General features: G+C 35.3%; 1 long non-coding RNA gene across 1 annotated transcript in view; it reads left to right on the top strand.

Moving 5' to 3' along the window:
* The first annotated feature begins 705 nt into the window (after positions 1-705).
* Positions 706-16,768, top strand: part of LOC149070172 (uncharacterized) — a 39,158-nt gene continuing 23,095 nt past the window's right edge. Inside the window, exon 1 of the long non-coding RNA XR_016195048.1 lies at positions 706-743. This is a non-coding gene — a long non-coding RNA (uncharacterized LOC149070172). The remainder of the gene's footprint in view (positions 744-16,768) is intronic.

Raw genomic sequence — 16,768 nt, 5'->3', positions numbered from 1 at the left:
AACCTACATCTACTCCACAATAAGACACGAGCTGCGGGATCAAGGGGACGACATAGGCGCTCGGAGGACCCGTCTTACGTGCCAACAAGAGAAGTAACACGGTTACCTATTAAAAAGTATAATTTACGGCCAAGAGGACAAGTGTCAACTGTTTCATCCTTTTCCGGCGGGTGTGAATGAAATGGAGATGCCGGACATATAGACGTCAATTTATATCTTATTACAGCTTGATTGCTGAGATTGGTATATTCTAGATTGGATAAACTCACTTCCAGATTCTATCACATACAAGACAAAAATTATTCTTTGATTATTTATATAAGGACTATTACGATTACGGACTGATTATCTGTGGATGATGCTATATGATCACAATTTGTACGATTATTTATTCCAGATTATTTATTGTATATATGTATATCATTGTTATTTTCACATAAATTAATAAATTTCCGGATACACCCATCCCCCGGGAAAGCTTCGATATCTCTCTGAGATGGGAAGCGGGGTGTGTCCGGTCCTTCAATGTTCAATGTCGTTCTGAAATCATTCCCCCCATTTATTCATTATTTAATATCGAATAGATTCATAATTTATCTGAGTAAGGAACACATGGCGCATCAAAAGAAACTCTCAAAGTCACTGATTGAAAAAAAATATTGTTTCATGTGCCTTTTGAAAGGTAATAAATTGGTAATATTAAGGATATCAGGTGGCAAAGAGCTGCAAAATTTTGAAATGAGGTAAGTAAAATGCTTCTTGAGAAGAGTTTTTTGAATAAGTGGTAGCGAGTATACATTGTTCAATCTATTTGAGAACTGTTTAAGAGCAAAGCCAATTGTCGTTTAGAAATAATTATTGAGAGTAGAGATTTGTAAAAGTAAAGCTGACGTAAGGCAAGGATTCCAAGACTGTGAAAAAGTTGCTTTGAAGGAGTCAAATAGTCAATTGTGATGAGTCTTATTGCTCTTTTTTGAAGTTTTATTATTGGTGTAATATTTGAAACGAAGTCCCCACCCCAGATGGCCAAACCATATAATAGTAGTAGGGAAGGAAATAATGATTAATAAAGTGTTAACATGAACGAGTGATCTATATCTACTTTACGATCAAGAACGTAATATTGCGTCCACCAGTGGAATAAATTCAAACAAGTTATCTCTGTTTCCTCATCGTGAAGCTTTGTAGCAAAAATACGAAACGAAGTTGTTCTTATTTCCTCCGTTTGTTTCTATACTCATATTAGTGTTTTTTTCCATGTATGATCTATCCTTCTCCTAAATACACGTAAGAGCGAAAGAGAACAGTAACTGTGAGGATGAAAAGAGGAATCAAATTCATACCTACTCTCTTATCTGCTCATACTGTTTTTCTTTCATTTGTTTTCTTCCCCCTTCCTTTTCTTTTACTTCATTTTTCTTCCACTTCTTTTCCTTTTTCTAACGTGTGGTTAGGTTAGGAGAAGGTTACCATATTGTTATCGTTCGTCAAATGCAGATCATCCAAATTTATTGCCAATAGCTTGTAAGCGAAGGGTTTAAAGCCGCAAAAAAATATAAAAAACGATGACAGTCGGCTACTCATCGCCTCTCGTGCGGTTCTTGGCGATGCCAAAAAAATTCTTCTCCTTTTCCTTTTTTCCTCTACCTTCTCTGTTTCAGAAAAAAAATATATAGATATTTCTTTTCTTTTTTCATCATCTCTAATGAACTTGATCACGTGTTGCTTGAATGACCTCACTCTAATACTCAAGGGTTACGGGCTTTTAAAATTCATTCTTGACCTCCATTGGCGTTCAAAATATCAATATTTACAATTTTTTTGAGTGACGCATAGCAATTCCGCTGGACTTTTTCATATTTTGGTGCATCATTAGTGCATATTTATTAGACGTGACCTTGGGACGCTTTCCTTGTTAGAGGAATTCTAAACATATAGAATTTATTCAGCCTCTATGGTGATAAACGCTGCTGTATATGGTTAGTGAATTTTATCACTGGGATTTATAAATGCTTTCTTATAAACATTTAAGACACATTTCCATGCACTTTTACTGAGCCAACAGGAAGTTTTAAGGAAAGAATAAAATCTCTATCGCGTTAAGCCATCGCTATTATACCGGAGAGGATATCCTCTCAGTCTTGTCTATTGAAAATGCTCATGGATAAGCTTAACTTCAGGAAATGTTTCCTTCGATGGTAAAATGACAAAATCAATATTGACCAAGGCCGTCCTCAATTTTTTTTTTTTTTTAATATTTATAAAAATGAAAAAGGTCCAAAATATAGGAAATACATCATCCGTAGTAAGTTTTTGGGCTAAGAAAGGAATTATTTCTTTTCTTCAAAATACAGGAAGTGAAACGGCTTTATGGAATAAGATAAAAATAAAATTCTTGCTGGAAGAAGCTATTTTGAGCTTTTTCAAGAGTTCAGAATCTCGAAAAACTTCAATTTCAATCAAAATAAAATGTTTTGGGGGGAAAAAAGTATAAAAATTTAAGGGAAAAATAAATTTGTTTTTTATTTTTCAAATAAATGCCCGCCATGGATGGAATGTTTTGTAGAATTTTTTAAGGATCTAAGAGAAACTGTTTCCAAAAAAAAGAGGGGGAAAAAAAACTTGTCGCAACCTACGACCTAACGCTCCAAAACCACTCCTGAAATGTCTGACTGTTTGTGACAAAGGTTAAGTTTCTTTTGAAGGTTTTCGGGAACTGATTGGATTGGTTCACTTATAAAGAATGGCTGAGTTTTCAATAAGATGACGTTATGAATGATATATATATATCAAAAATATAGCATATAATCATGAAAATGTCTCCAAACACCTGAGTAGTTTTGGAGCCTTTATTATTGTGTTTAATATCGTGCATATGACCTTATTTTGTACCTCATGTGCTATTTATGTCTAAAGTCGTTCTTCGCAGGTGGTGACACTTTTCAATCGTGCCACCACCACCTGCCAGTCGAAAATTCTTAGAATATCTACCTCTGTTTAATCCTGAGAATGTTCCCATCATCCACAGATGATCAGCGTGCTCAATCATCCTGTGACGATCAGAACTTCTTTTCTTCTTTAACATGAAGTTCTTGAAATGACGTATAGATGGCGCAGTTAGTTTTTTTATTATCATTTCTATTTTTTCTAACAGATTCGTTTGTACTTTTGAGGATGGGTATACATTGTTGAATGTTGTTGAATGGTAGTAGAGTACCACTCACTAATTTGTTGGTAATTTTGGGTTCGAACCTCTCTCTGTTCGTACCACACCGCTTTTTTTTCAAATTGTATTCTACAATGAAACCTGTACGAAACGTAACTCCCGGAGACTACTACTACTACATGCACCTCGTACATATTCCTCTACAGAATTTCTAAGGAATTGGTACATTCTGGAATGTGCGTGCACGTGTTGTGAATCTAACATGAAGTTTGTTTCTGTGTAATGCTTGTTATGTGTAGTGTTGCCATCTGCCATCAATTTTTCTAACTTTGAGTGAAGTGTAATGATTAAGTAATTGCACCATTGTAGGACTATTGCTGTCTCCCTGCTGACTTTTCAATGGGGGGGGGGGGGGAATTCGGCTCGCATTCGCGCCTCGAAGTTCGGAACCGCAAACGTTAAGAGACTAAAATATTAAATGTTAGACAAATTCTGGTTTTATATAGAGGTGCTCATAAAAGCATTAATCAATGAAGGTACTATTTTTTAATTCCGTCGAAGACAGGTTTCCGTCTCATACAGTGTCCGTCTTATGTCCCACTGTAAAATAGGCCCGCGGTATCCGCGGATATCATATTCGAGGTTTTCGTATTCGCGGTGTCTTTCCCAGTTTCCGGGAAAACACCGTTTCATTGCGAAATCGGAACAAAATGCCTGATAAATAAACGTTTTAAAAAACCCTCTCCGAAAAGTGTATCTTGTGCTCAGGACATATTTCCAAAAAACTGTTGTTTAAATGTTCGTGAAAATGAAAAGTTCGAAATATTGACAACAGCTAACTTCATTGCTGTGGTTCCATGTTATTACGGCATCCATGAATTCTGATATTATCAAGAAAAGAGAACGTAAAATTCTATCTGACGATGGTGAAGTTGCACCTATAAAGCCCTAGATCCTGCCAGCTCTCGCGTAGAAAGCGCCGTGTTTCGATGCCCAACAAACAAAACTTTATGGTTTGTGTTCTTCGTGGATTTTCCATATTCGTGGTGACCACCGGATCGTAATCCCACGGATACTGAGGGACGACAGAACAGTTGAGCATCACTTATCCAAATACCAATCAACCGAAACATCGTTTAACTGAAAGTGTTCCAGTCGGCAAATGCACTGCCTTGAGAGGGCGATGAAGTGGTTAGAACACCAAGAAGAATGTCATGCTATCAAATTGCTGTTTTTAAAACGTTTGCGGGACTTGGCGGCAAAAAAGAGAAAAAAAAAAAGAGAGTCTCAGCTCTGAAGCAAAAGAAAATTTTTGACTTAATTTCTCTAACCTGTAGGCCTACTTTAACGGCCATTTTGTCAAACTAGGCTAGTCAGTTACTAGGCTATACAGGATGTATACAGTTTTGTGTTTTAATATCACTGTTTCTTTGTTTCATGTTGCTCCTATGACGTAAATTTTTTTTCCGTGAATGATCGGTTATGCGAAAAATCAGTTATCCGAACACCCCCAGTTTCCAACTGTTTTGGAATATCGATGCTCTACTGCAGTGGTTCTCAACCTTTTTTGACTCGCGGAGCTCCTTTAAGAAAAAATATCTATGGCGGAGCCCCGTAGGGCCAATTTTTTAATTTTTAATCAAAGTTACTGATTTATTTTTACTGTTTAAAAATATTTATAATTTTTTTTTTTTAATTTTACTGTTTTTTTTTTCATTTTCCTTGAGCAGCCGCGGAGTCCTTGGAGAGTGCACAAGGAACCCCAAGGGCTCCGCGGAACACCGGTTGAGAACCACTGCTCTACTGTATTTGCAGCGCATGAGTTCGAGTGGCATCTATCTTTCACAAAAGACAACTGGAAAAACAAGGGAATTGGTTTTAAGCTGCTGTTTTGAGCGAAGCATTTCGCCGACTATTCCCGCAGCGTAAGGGTTAAACAAGTCTTGTTCCGAGTTCTAATCAGGCCCGTCATTTGGGAGGGGAGGGTCACGTTTTTTAAAATACACTTTAAATGGTATATATATATATACAAATATATATATACATTGAGTACATGTTGTTTGCCCCCCCCCCCCTGAAATGACGGCCCTGGGGTTCTAATGATATGCAGGCATACAAAGCATTTCTGAATCGGAATAATGCAGATAAACAAAACTTATAACTCCCATCTGCTATACATATATATGTATTATTTATATCAATGTTTACAATTTGTCATTGTAATCGGGAGAAATAATTACCCTGTATACTTACATTCAGAAGATATATGTGAACAGCAGCATATGTCTAGACTCTAGACATTTCTCTGAATACTTGAACGAGCTTTCAGTCTCTCACAAGGCTACTTCAATAAATCTCTGAAATATATGGCTGAATTATTCTAAGGCTTGACGAAGTTTCCAATCCAGAAGAAAGTCATCTCTCTGGGAGATGTATCTAAGGAAATACATTTTCTGATGAAAAAAGAAAGATTTCCTTACACCTCATTAAGAACTAGTTAACGGGTTTCGAGAAAATTCCGGGGCCGCAAAATCGTTTCCCATGCCGTTAGCTTTTTTTTTTCGCGCCCTCAATTCGCTTCTGCTATTCTGTCTTATAAGAATCGCGAAATAAGATTGAAGAAAATTCCGATCACTCTAGCAATAAAATGGATGTGTCAGAAAGAAATTAATTATATCCGAGTTAAGACTGGGAAAGAAAATCCAGACTAATGGCGTTATTTCGAAGCTTTCGTCGATAAGAAACTGTCTGGTGGAATTTTTAGGGGAAAAATAAGAGAATTAATAATAGACAATTATTGAAATTCAAATGATTTGAATAAGTTTTTCTGGGTGAGTATATTATCAAGAAAATCGGAAATTTTTAATCTTTCAAAGTAACTGATCGCCATCGAGGTATTTGTTTTTTAACTAGTATGGTTTTTACAAGACATGTCTGGTTTTAACCATTTTTGACTGATGTTGCGTTTCGCAATGCGTTTTTTTGGCATTTTTTCCCCAGTAATTTTCTTCCAATTTTCATAAGAAACGATCATTTTTGGGAATTAAAAGGCCTGAGTGTCATTTTTTTAAGCATGTTTGCGAAGAAATTTAGTTGGTTTTTTTTTGGATAATTTTTCAAAATTTAAATTTTCAGAGTTGAATTATGGGTTATCATTATTTCGGATGTGGAATTTTTTTTTTGTCTTAACTACAAACAGAAATAATTTTTAAACTTTGTTAATTTTTAATGCAACTAAAACTAATGAAAGAGGTTTTTACCCTTATTTATGTTGTTCTTCCAACTTTTCTCCGTTTTTCGAATCAGAATATTTTAGTGAATATTGCACTTAAAAACGTGGAATTTAATTTGTTGACATCAGGAGACACAGGGTAACAACTCTCTTATTAGGTTTTGAGCACAAGGTGTCAGTATAAAAAGTTAATTTTTTAATATTTTAATAAAAATAACCTCCTTGCAACATGAATGACGTATCTGAGTTCTACACGTTATTGTGGGTACTTTTTCTGACTGGAAGTATGCCTCTAGGATCAATGGCTCGCCAGTAAAGTGCGTGTTGTTAGCTATGCACCTTGTATATTTTTATTGTATACTGTACTTTTATTTATTTTTTCTCTTTACGAATGTAATGAGGAATGAATATTATTAATGATTGGTCAACCCCCAATATATATTTAATTATCAGTATGCCCTAGATACGATGAAGTATGTGATCCCTTGAGCTATTTACTTAATTGGTGACGTACTTGTATTTTGAGTTTGTATATATTTTGTGTGCATTTTTTACGTGTGTGTATATTTTGTGTTGTGAGTGCGTAGGTGTAAATAAATTCTATAAATTTCCCGAATTTCAAATATTTTAAAAAATACTTGCAATATTTACAATTGAAAATCTTTTTTTTTTAAATCATTCCAACTACTTCACCAAACACCAACTCTGGCCATATCGCTGTATCGCAATTCACTGCCATTAATGAATTGGGTTGGAAATGAAGGTGTCATCTATCGGTGGTCACCTCAAGCACGTAAGGAGAAAATATCTTACCTATATCCCTGGGTTTGGACCCGGGACCATGACGGCAACCACCATGCCACCCGGACGCTAAAAATACATCCCAGCTAATTCCTTATAACATTAGAAAAATATATAGTTTTTGAAATCATTTACCCAAAAACTATCAGTTAAAAAATACTTTATAAAATTTATAACTGAAAATATGCATTCAAACTATTCGAAATACGTTCCGTAACCCCGTATATAAATGATCAGTGATTAGTATGAATACGTAGGATCATATCTGTGTGAAAATGCCATCATTTTGATGTCCAAATATCCGACAGATTCCCACGGAAGGAATGCGGTAATCGCCTTGATGTTGCTTATGAGGAATTCGATGTTCATCCTATACTCGGAAAAGCATTCCTAGTAAATCTCCAAACTGGCACAGGATCTCTCTCTCCCTCTCTAGCTTGTATATCCGCGTGTGTGTGTATTTAAACTCGTAGTGACATCATGTAACTGAGAATGTGGGAAATATTAAACGCCGGTGGATCGATGATGATGTTGTATCCCAAGTATCGATGGACTTATATGTACACACGTCCTCATATATAACGTAAGATACACGTACAGAAGCGCTCTGGAAATAGAAGCAACGGACGTCATATATTTGGATTATCAGCGGGATCTTCTGCATAGCCGTGCAACTCGATATACGTGATTTATTCGAGTTGTTGCGAAACATTTGATTCCGTTCTGCTACTGTCTCATCCATAACATTACTGTCTTTATGTAGTTAATCATGAGTGCACTGACCTCTCGTCTTGCGGACAATTTTTTTATCTCAGCTATAACATTGCGGACCAAACAAGATCGAGAAGATAGTTGATCAATAACAAGAACCAAACAAGATAGATTACCATGAATCTGTAGTTTATCACGTGATGAAATACCTCACACGGAAGAAAACATGTCATACGAATAAAAGGGATAACAGGGGGATTTTTTTTAGGGGAAGGGCTGCATACGGTGGCAATATGGCTCATTTTTCCAGAAGGTGCTCATATTTTTACCGTATCGATTTTAAGAAAAAATGCCCCGTTTTTTAAAAGTAGAAGTATCCTGATTTTTTCCCCTTCGTAATTTCAACGAAACCTACTTGAAATGTGCGTTCTGCAATAATTGGCAAATTTGCTTGCTTTTGGCATCATATTTGGTGGCAATTGCATATTTCCAATACTTAAAGTCCTAATTTCTCCATATTTTTTTGGGAAAAATGGTCAGTCTGGAGTTTCAGTGATCGAAATAATACTTTCTTTAGAGATTTTTCTTCCAAACGACGCACCATTTGAGGATGTTTAGAGATTTTTTTTTATTCAAAAAAGCACAATTTGAGGATTTTTAGGGATTTTCCTATTACGAGACGAAAAATCGGAATAACCTGGTTTCCAACCAGAAGATTCTACCCATGTGTGCGATCACGGGCGTAATATTGCGTCCAAATATGCCAGCTGAATAAATTCAAACAATATAGTTCTCAGTGTTTTCTTCCCTATCTCTTCACCATCGTGATGCTTCTTAGCAACTCTATCAGCTGCGGTTGTTTTTTCTTTCCTTCCTTTCTTTCTCTACGCCTGTTAATAATTTTTTTTCCACACACACAATGTATCTTTCTATTATATGCATGTAAGAGAGAAAGAGAGGCTTCTACGTGGCATGAGAAGGAAAGTCTTCTATCTCTCTCTCTTATCTATTTATCTTATCTATTATACTTTTTCCTTATATCTTTTTTTTTTCTTTTCCCCTTCGTCCTTTCTCTAACGTGGGTTTAGGTGAAGACGAAGTTATCAGATTCACCGCCGATTCGTCAAATAGAGATAATCAAATGAGTTGCCAAAAGCTTGTACTTGAAGTGGTTAAGGCTAAAAAATTGGAAATCTTCTGAATAAATCGGAAGCAATAGCAACTATGAAGTTTATTTGTGATACGAAAAAAGTAATTAAAGATAACACCACATTGTTCACCAATTCACTTGGTTAACACGTATATCATTGCATTACTACAGTCGAATCCCGTTTTAAAGAATACCGTTATAGCGAAAATTAACGAACACTTTTCTCATCCCTCGAATAAGTTTACATAGGAACAATGAAAACAACCTTAAATTCCTTTATAACGAAATTTCGTTATAACGAAGTGATTTCTCCGGTCTCTTGGAGTTCGTTATAACGGGATTCAACTGTATTATGTATATGAACTATATTTTATGCCTACTGTTGGTATCAGAAATGGAATAATGTTATATGGCACAGTAGTGTGTTCGATTTCATGTAAGTAAATTATACGAAGGTATTTAACAGCTGTGTGTGTGTGTGGCTGTTGCGAAGATTAATTTTTAGAAAGAGAGAAAATTCAACTGCCTTTACGTGGAATCGAACTCACGTCCTTTCACTTTCCGGGTGAAAAACCTACGTCACTAGACTACAAAGGCAACGAATCTCTCAATCTTTCCTTGGAGCTCGTGTACACTAAAGGGACCGTACATGGACGGCCAGACCTGACTCGGGTCTAGCTCACAACTGCTGACGCTGCCACCAGATGACGACTTTGCAACGATCATGTCACTTTCCGCTATCCATCTGCCAGTTGTTAAAAAACCTTCCCATGGTAGCGGATAGTGATGTCATAATTGCATAAGTAAATTATAACTTCTTTAAGTGGGTGTTGTGTACAATATCTTTGCTTCTCTCCCATGCTTTCCTATAAGAAAAATCTCCTTCCTTTAAGGAGCGTTTAGAAATTTTCCATCCACTTTAGGGAGGGGGCATTCAATTTCTTTTCTCGAATATGATTTATATTTTTGTGCAGTTTAACACGAGAATTTAGGATTTTAATAGTTGGTTACATATTTTTTCTCGAATTTTAACTTCAAAACTTTTTTAAACATCATGAAAATTTACCCACATTTTGTGCCATGAAATTTTTTAAAATAATTTTTATAAAAAATTCGCCTGTTAAACACCACCACATAGTTTGAGAGACACGGTGAAGTTTCAACACATTTGAATGGTGTTCGAAAAAATGTTCCTTATCTAACGAAATAAGTAATTTTGAGAGAAGAGCATATAGTGGAAAACATTAGCATATGTAATGCCTGCTAGCAGTTTATATTAAAATATTTAAAAATATTTTAGATACAGGTATAACAAAATCTTGAACACAATTAGATGCAGAAAATTTCATAGTATTTCAAAATTGAAAAATTCGAAAATGTGTTTTTCGGAAAATTTGCGTGCACCAATCCCCTTCTCATGTGATACATATTCTTCATCGATTTTGAGGAAATCAATATTTATTATTGTTACTCTTCTCTCCCAAAATACTATAAATATCTTCAATGAATTTCTTTCTTTTGTATCACAAGTTGTGTCAAACGAACTGAACTTTTCTATCTAAGTGATGAAAAATGTCGAAAGTGTCATATGTACGAAAAAATATCTCCCGAGAAAAATAAAAGGAAGGAAAAATTGAGAAATTTCTCCAAAGAAACATTTGTTCGATTGTCGAAAAGATGAAAACAATATTTGAAATCAACATTTCCAAGTAGTTAAGTTTTCCGCCAAAGTTTATTTCTAAATACATTTTTTTTTACAAATGTTTAAAAAAAATTTAAAAATTTTAAATTTAAAAAAAATGTGAAAATTACACGTAAAATTCAGAAATCAAAGAAATCATATTAAAATGTAATTTAGAAGACTTTAAATGTGTGTGAAATGTTGTGAAAGTTAAAAAAAATTAAGTATGGAAATTAGAATAATAATAAAACGTAAAAAATTAAAAAAATATGAGAATTTGGGAATTTAAAAAGTAAGATAATGTGAGAAGTTAAAAAAAAAAATAGAAACCACTGAAATAACTATTAAAATGAGGAAAGTAAAAATATTATGAAAATGCAAAAATTTTTAAATTGAAGAAGAAAAGTCAAAATTTTTCAATATTTTTCGAAAAAAATATTTAATTACTTAATAAAAACAGAAAAATATGAAACATTTCTCGTCAGAATAATTCTTCGAAAGTGAATTTTTTTTAGATAAAGTTTATTCTTGTTGAATAAAATTATTACTTACGCATGTAATAGTTTCATCTCGAAATTTGAAAATTCACATTTTCACTGTAGGTTTTCGGAAAATTAAAAATTTAATCATTTATTGGTTTGGATATAGTAAAAAAAACTCCTCTTAAGACTTTTGCAAGAAAAACTAATTTTTACGGAATTCCTAGAAGCTAATCAATAAAAAGTGTGTTATTATCTCCATCGTTTTGCTAACGAGTACATTACAATTTAAATAAAAGCTTGGTATGTGGGGAATTCGAAGCCGTCGTACATATCCAACGATAATCGTATTAGATTAAAGCTTCGCTTATTCGATTTTATACTCAAATTACATAGACTTTTAAAGAAAATGAAGTGAGAATCACGGTTGGTATATATTACTGTAATTAGTTGAGGAATTTTTTTAGAAGAAATAAATTTAAATTCCCCAAAATTATTCAGAAATTCCTATTCCCGATTTGTTTCACTTATCTTGATATTTGCGTCCAATAAATTATTTCCATATATAATGAATGGAATTCTCAATTGTAGAGTTTGTCTCAGTCACCAAACTCTTTAATTATATTTTTGTTTTATAAATTGTAAATTATATAATCTAAGAAGAGACCTTTTTAAATGATGATTTTTTTCCAAAATTAAGGTTTTCAAGGAACAGGTAAGACGTGTCGACATGAAATTCTTCGTCTTCTATACGATTCTCTTCTGTAGTTAACTGTAATTTTGTTGAGTTATTTTAGAGAAAAAACTTTCTTGAATTCCATATACTAGCTAGTTATCGAACTAGCTTTCTTTCCAATGCACGTGTCACGGTAAAAGGGGGGGGGGAATCCGGAAACTCTGTCCCCGATGTTTCATCCCCAGTGCATTTCGCCTGCCCTGACCGTATGAGTGACCACATAGATAGGTAGATAAAACCACTCACAACCAGAGTTGAAAAGCAACTTACTTCCGTTACCTCAAAAAGTGCAGGATTGTGTCGGAAAAAGTTGGCAAAGATTTGTGGCAATGCCCCCCCCCCCTGCCCCGTGTTCGCAAGTATATAATCACTCACGTCGCTCTCCTCATGAAGACAGCCATAAAGTCGATATAACGCACAAGCCTTTTGACTGAAAGGGGTTAGATGAACACAATGATTAGAGAGAAAAATTGCACGTGCGCCCAGTGACACATAAGGGCCGGAGACAGCAGCGTGGGTTTTCAAAAGAAGTGTGAAGAAGACTTATGGGGCAAGTGAGAAGAAGTGACCAAGTAGGTGACTGACTGTGTGAGTGACCAAGGGATTGGATGAGTGGCCGTATGCGTGAGTTTAAGTGACTGTATGGGATAGTGAATGACTACATGAGTTAGTGAATGACTACATGAGTTAGTGAATGACTACAGGAGTTAGTGAATGACTACATGAGTGACCAAGTGAGTAACCGTATGAGTATCGGATTGAGTAGGTGAGTGACCAAGTTAATGTGCGGAGTGACTGTATGAGTGAGTGACCAAGTGCGTGGCTGTATGAGTGGCCATTTTCGTGATCAAGTTGTGACCGAGGGGATGACATTATAGAGTCATCAAGTTAGTGACGTGTGGGTGACCACACCCACTTGGTCTCTCCTATGGTCATTATACTGTCACTCACTCGTACCATCACTCACCCCTTCAATTGTTGACTTACATGGTCTCTCTTCCTTCACTTGGTCGTTCAGTTAGTCATTCATACTGTCACTTACTTGGTGAATCACCTACACACTGTCGGAATGGCCAGGGCAAAATGTCAGGGGTAAAATGGAGCTGGGACGAAATGTCAGAGGCGAAATTTACGTAAACCCCCGGTAGACCTAATATTCACCAAGGCGAATTGGTGAAAGCCCGAAATACGCTTGTAAGGGTTTTCATTTCACAAACTAATACCAAGTCAAAGCCCACTTTTAATGAATCAATCAACCATCATGAACTTATTAGTTCCTGACGCTTATTAACTGATGAATAATTATGATTATTTAAAAACTACAATTTATATTAATAATTAATGAGGGACTAATCGACCACCACAAACTTACTAGTTCTTGACACTAAGTAATAATTACCATTATATAATTAATTATATGATTTAAAGTTTTTATACTGTTTGGAGTAAAATTAATTTATTTCCTCCAAACGGTAAAATCCCGCTTTTAATAAAGGTCTATTGAATGATTATAATTATTAATTAATTGATAAAGACCAGAAACTAATCAATTCATGGTGGTTAATTGATTCACTAACGCATATTTTACCGGGCTTTTACTGTTTGATTGAATTTATTATTATTAGTTACTAGCTGATACCCGGCGACGTCGCTCGCCCCGTAAAAATGTATATACGTATGGCTCATTAATTATTTCTTAATCAAAAAAATTTCTGCATCAAGTAAGAAGAAATTACTTTTATTTTTAAATATTTTAATTAAAAACTTCAGGCAATCGCTTGTGGATACACAATATTTTTGTTTGTCCATCTGGTGTGTAGATGTACAAATTTTTGGGATTACCAACACGCGAACAGGCGACGAAAAGCTATCCGTGTCAAAAACAGGACTCGAGTAGGTTCAAACAGGGCTCAAGTATACCTGCCAATGCTAACGACTGGTCTTGCGCTTTGTTGACTGTTATGGCAAAAGCTAAACGAATCGGGAACTGTAATCGCTAGAAAGTGAATGGCATTTCTTCAGTGATAATTGGGATAACGTGGAATGAAAACGTCTTCTCCTTCGGCACATCCAGTTAGAATCGTTGATTTAATGATGTAATTGTGCAATTTCTTCACGCATAGTCTGCTGCCATTGCAGAGTCTCAATGTCTCCAAATTTCTTAAAAGCATTATAGGTGCTCCGACTTTGAGAGTCGAGTTGTGTGGTGACCCACCCGGAATATCCAAAGAGTTCAGAAATTTTGCAGGATACAGAACTGTTTGCGCTGAGTCTGTTACAGTGTCAACCGATCTGTAAGATGTGGAGTCTCCTGGAATAATTTTCAGGATTTTTTTCGTTGATCTTGTTCACACTGTCATTTTTCGGTGCCAGAATCGCTCTTAGAAAGCCACTCATGGTTTTGGTCATTTTATTGAATGTTTGGGAAGACTTTGTCTGCAAGTTCTTGAACTGAATTTAACAACTGGCAAAATCCATTTGGTAACTTAATCAGTCCAGTGCTTCGGTCTACGGGAATTCTTCCATTGCCAAGTTTGATCAACTGACGTGAAAATGATAGCAGTGCTGAGTCACATGTTGGTAGATAATGATAATTTTTTTTAACTTCGTGCCAGAGTGTTGATGATTTGAGGCAAGCATTGAGTTCATCAGCTGGCGTTAAACGTTTTTATTCCCAATTTTGTCGTCGTAGTTGTTGTCCTCTGTTGTTGGTGACGCCATGTGTCCAGCTTGAATATTATTTGAAGATTAATTTTATTATTTGAATATTATTCAAACGCCTTTTAAGCATTTTTTAAATTGAAACTATACCTCTACGATGGACGGTTGTTGAGATAAAGGCCGCATTAGCACTTACAGGACACCCTGTATATAGGCTAGCAGAAATACCCGGCTTTTTTCCCGGGTTTTCTTCAATTACTGGGAGGATTGGAAAAGTTACAAACCGTTATAAAGGAATAAACTGTTGTAATAACAGAGTTAAAGGTGTAACAAACCATTGTAATAACAGAGTTAAAGGTGTAACAAACCATTGTAATAACAGAGTTAAAGGTGTAACAAACCATTGTAATAACAGAGTTAAAGGTGTGACAAACCATTGTAAAGGCATATATACACGTCTGAAACGCATTGTTGGAAACCACGGTAACCAAAGTAAACGTTCCGAAAGTGATTGTTGTGGCCCAAAAACCATTGTTGCACGACAGTTTTTCGCCCATTTCGGGCATTTGCCCAGCTCTGACGAACTTTTAAAGTAGCCTACGGTTCAATCCCGGACCTGTTTGGTATATATGCAAAATCTGGCGACGATCGGTCTAAAACTGTAGATTTGTATAAAGAGCATACATACATACTTTCACATTTATATATAAGACTAGCTGATACCCGGCGACGTTGCCCGCCCCGTAAAAAATTTATATATGTATAGCTTATTAATTATTTCTTACTCAAAAAAAATTCTGCATCAAGTAAGAGAACTCGCATGTTGGTGGATAATGATAATTTTTTAACTTCGTGCCAGAGTGTTGATGATTTGAGGCAAGCATTGAGTTCATCTGTTCGCGTTGAACATTTTTATTCCCAGTTTTGTCGTCGTATTTGTTGTTCTCTGTTGTTAGTGACGTCATATGTTCAGCTTGTGCGGCGAATGTCAAACGCCTTTTAAGCATTTTTAAATTGAAACTATACCTATACGATGGGCGGTTGATGAGATAAAGGCCGCATTATCACTTACAGGATTACAGGACAACCTGCATATAGGATAGCAGAAATACCCGGCGCTTCCCGGGTTTTCTGCAATTAAATTGGAAATGTGACAAACCGTTATAAATGAATAAACTGTTATAATAACAGAATTAAAGGTGTGACAAACCATTGTAAAGGCATATATTCACGTCTGAAACGCATTGTTGGGAACCACGGTAACCAAAGTAAACGTTCCGAAAGTGATTGTTGAGGCCCCAAAACCATTGTTGCCCGACAGTTTTTTGCCCATTTCGGGCATTTGCCCAGCTCTGACGAACTTTTAAAGTAGCCTACGGCTCAATCCCGGACCTGTTTGGTATATATGCAAAATCTGGCGACGATCGGTCTAATTTGGTGAGGGACAATGCAAGGTTATGGTGTCGCAGGGAATTTTTCTCCAATAGGGTTGTTAATAAATGGAATAGCTTACCCCCGGAGGTAGTAAATTGTAACACAATTGACACGTTTAAAAAGAAATACGATAAACATGTTGGGGTAAATCGAGAAGCTATCCATTCTTAGAATAAGACAACCATAAGTAATCTTTATGGGCATCGTATAATATTTTATCATGTGTATATATTGTTTGTAATTTGTGTTAATTGCATTTTTAATTGGGTTGCTGTATTTTTGAAACATATGACAACCATATTTTTATGGGCATCTTTTTATCAGCCACCTCGTTGGGCATTTTGCCTGTTGTGGCGTTGTATTTGTATTTGTATTTGTATAACTGTAGATTTGTATAAAGAGCATACATCATAAATACTTTCACATTTATATATAAGATTAGTGAATTACTCAGTTAATGGTAATTAACGATTGCTTAATTCAGAAAATAAATGCAAAAAATGGTGGCTCATGGTGGTTAATTAATTCATTTATTGGTTATATCAAAATAATTATAATTATTGTATTAATAAGCGACAAAAGCTAATAAGTTCATGTTGCCTAATTGATTAATTAAATGTTTGAATGTGTGAAGGTAGGGTTTACTGCTGTCCTTCTCCCCTTCTTTTGAATTGAAAGAGATGTAAAAAACCTAAAAAAAATATATTGCATATATAT

The sequence above is a fragment of the Pholcus phalangioides genome, unplaced genomic scaffold (assembly GCF_987345545.1).
Source record: "Pholcus phalangioides strain wild (caught in Gottingen) unplaced genomic scaffold, Ppha-v1.0 ptg000022l_1, whole genome shotgun sequence".
NCBI lineage: Eukaryota > Metazoa > Arthropoda > Arachnida > Araneae > Pholcidae > Pholcus > Pholcus phalangioides.
Note: the sequence above shows the minus strand (reverse complement) of the source record. Positions and strands in the feature narration are given on the sequence as shown.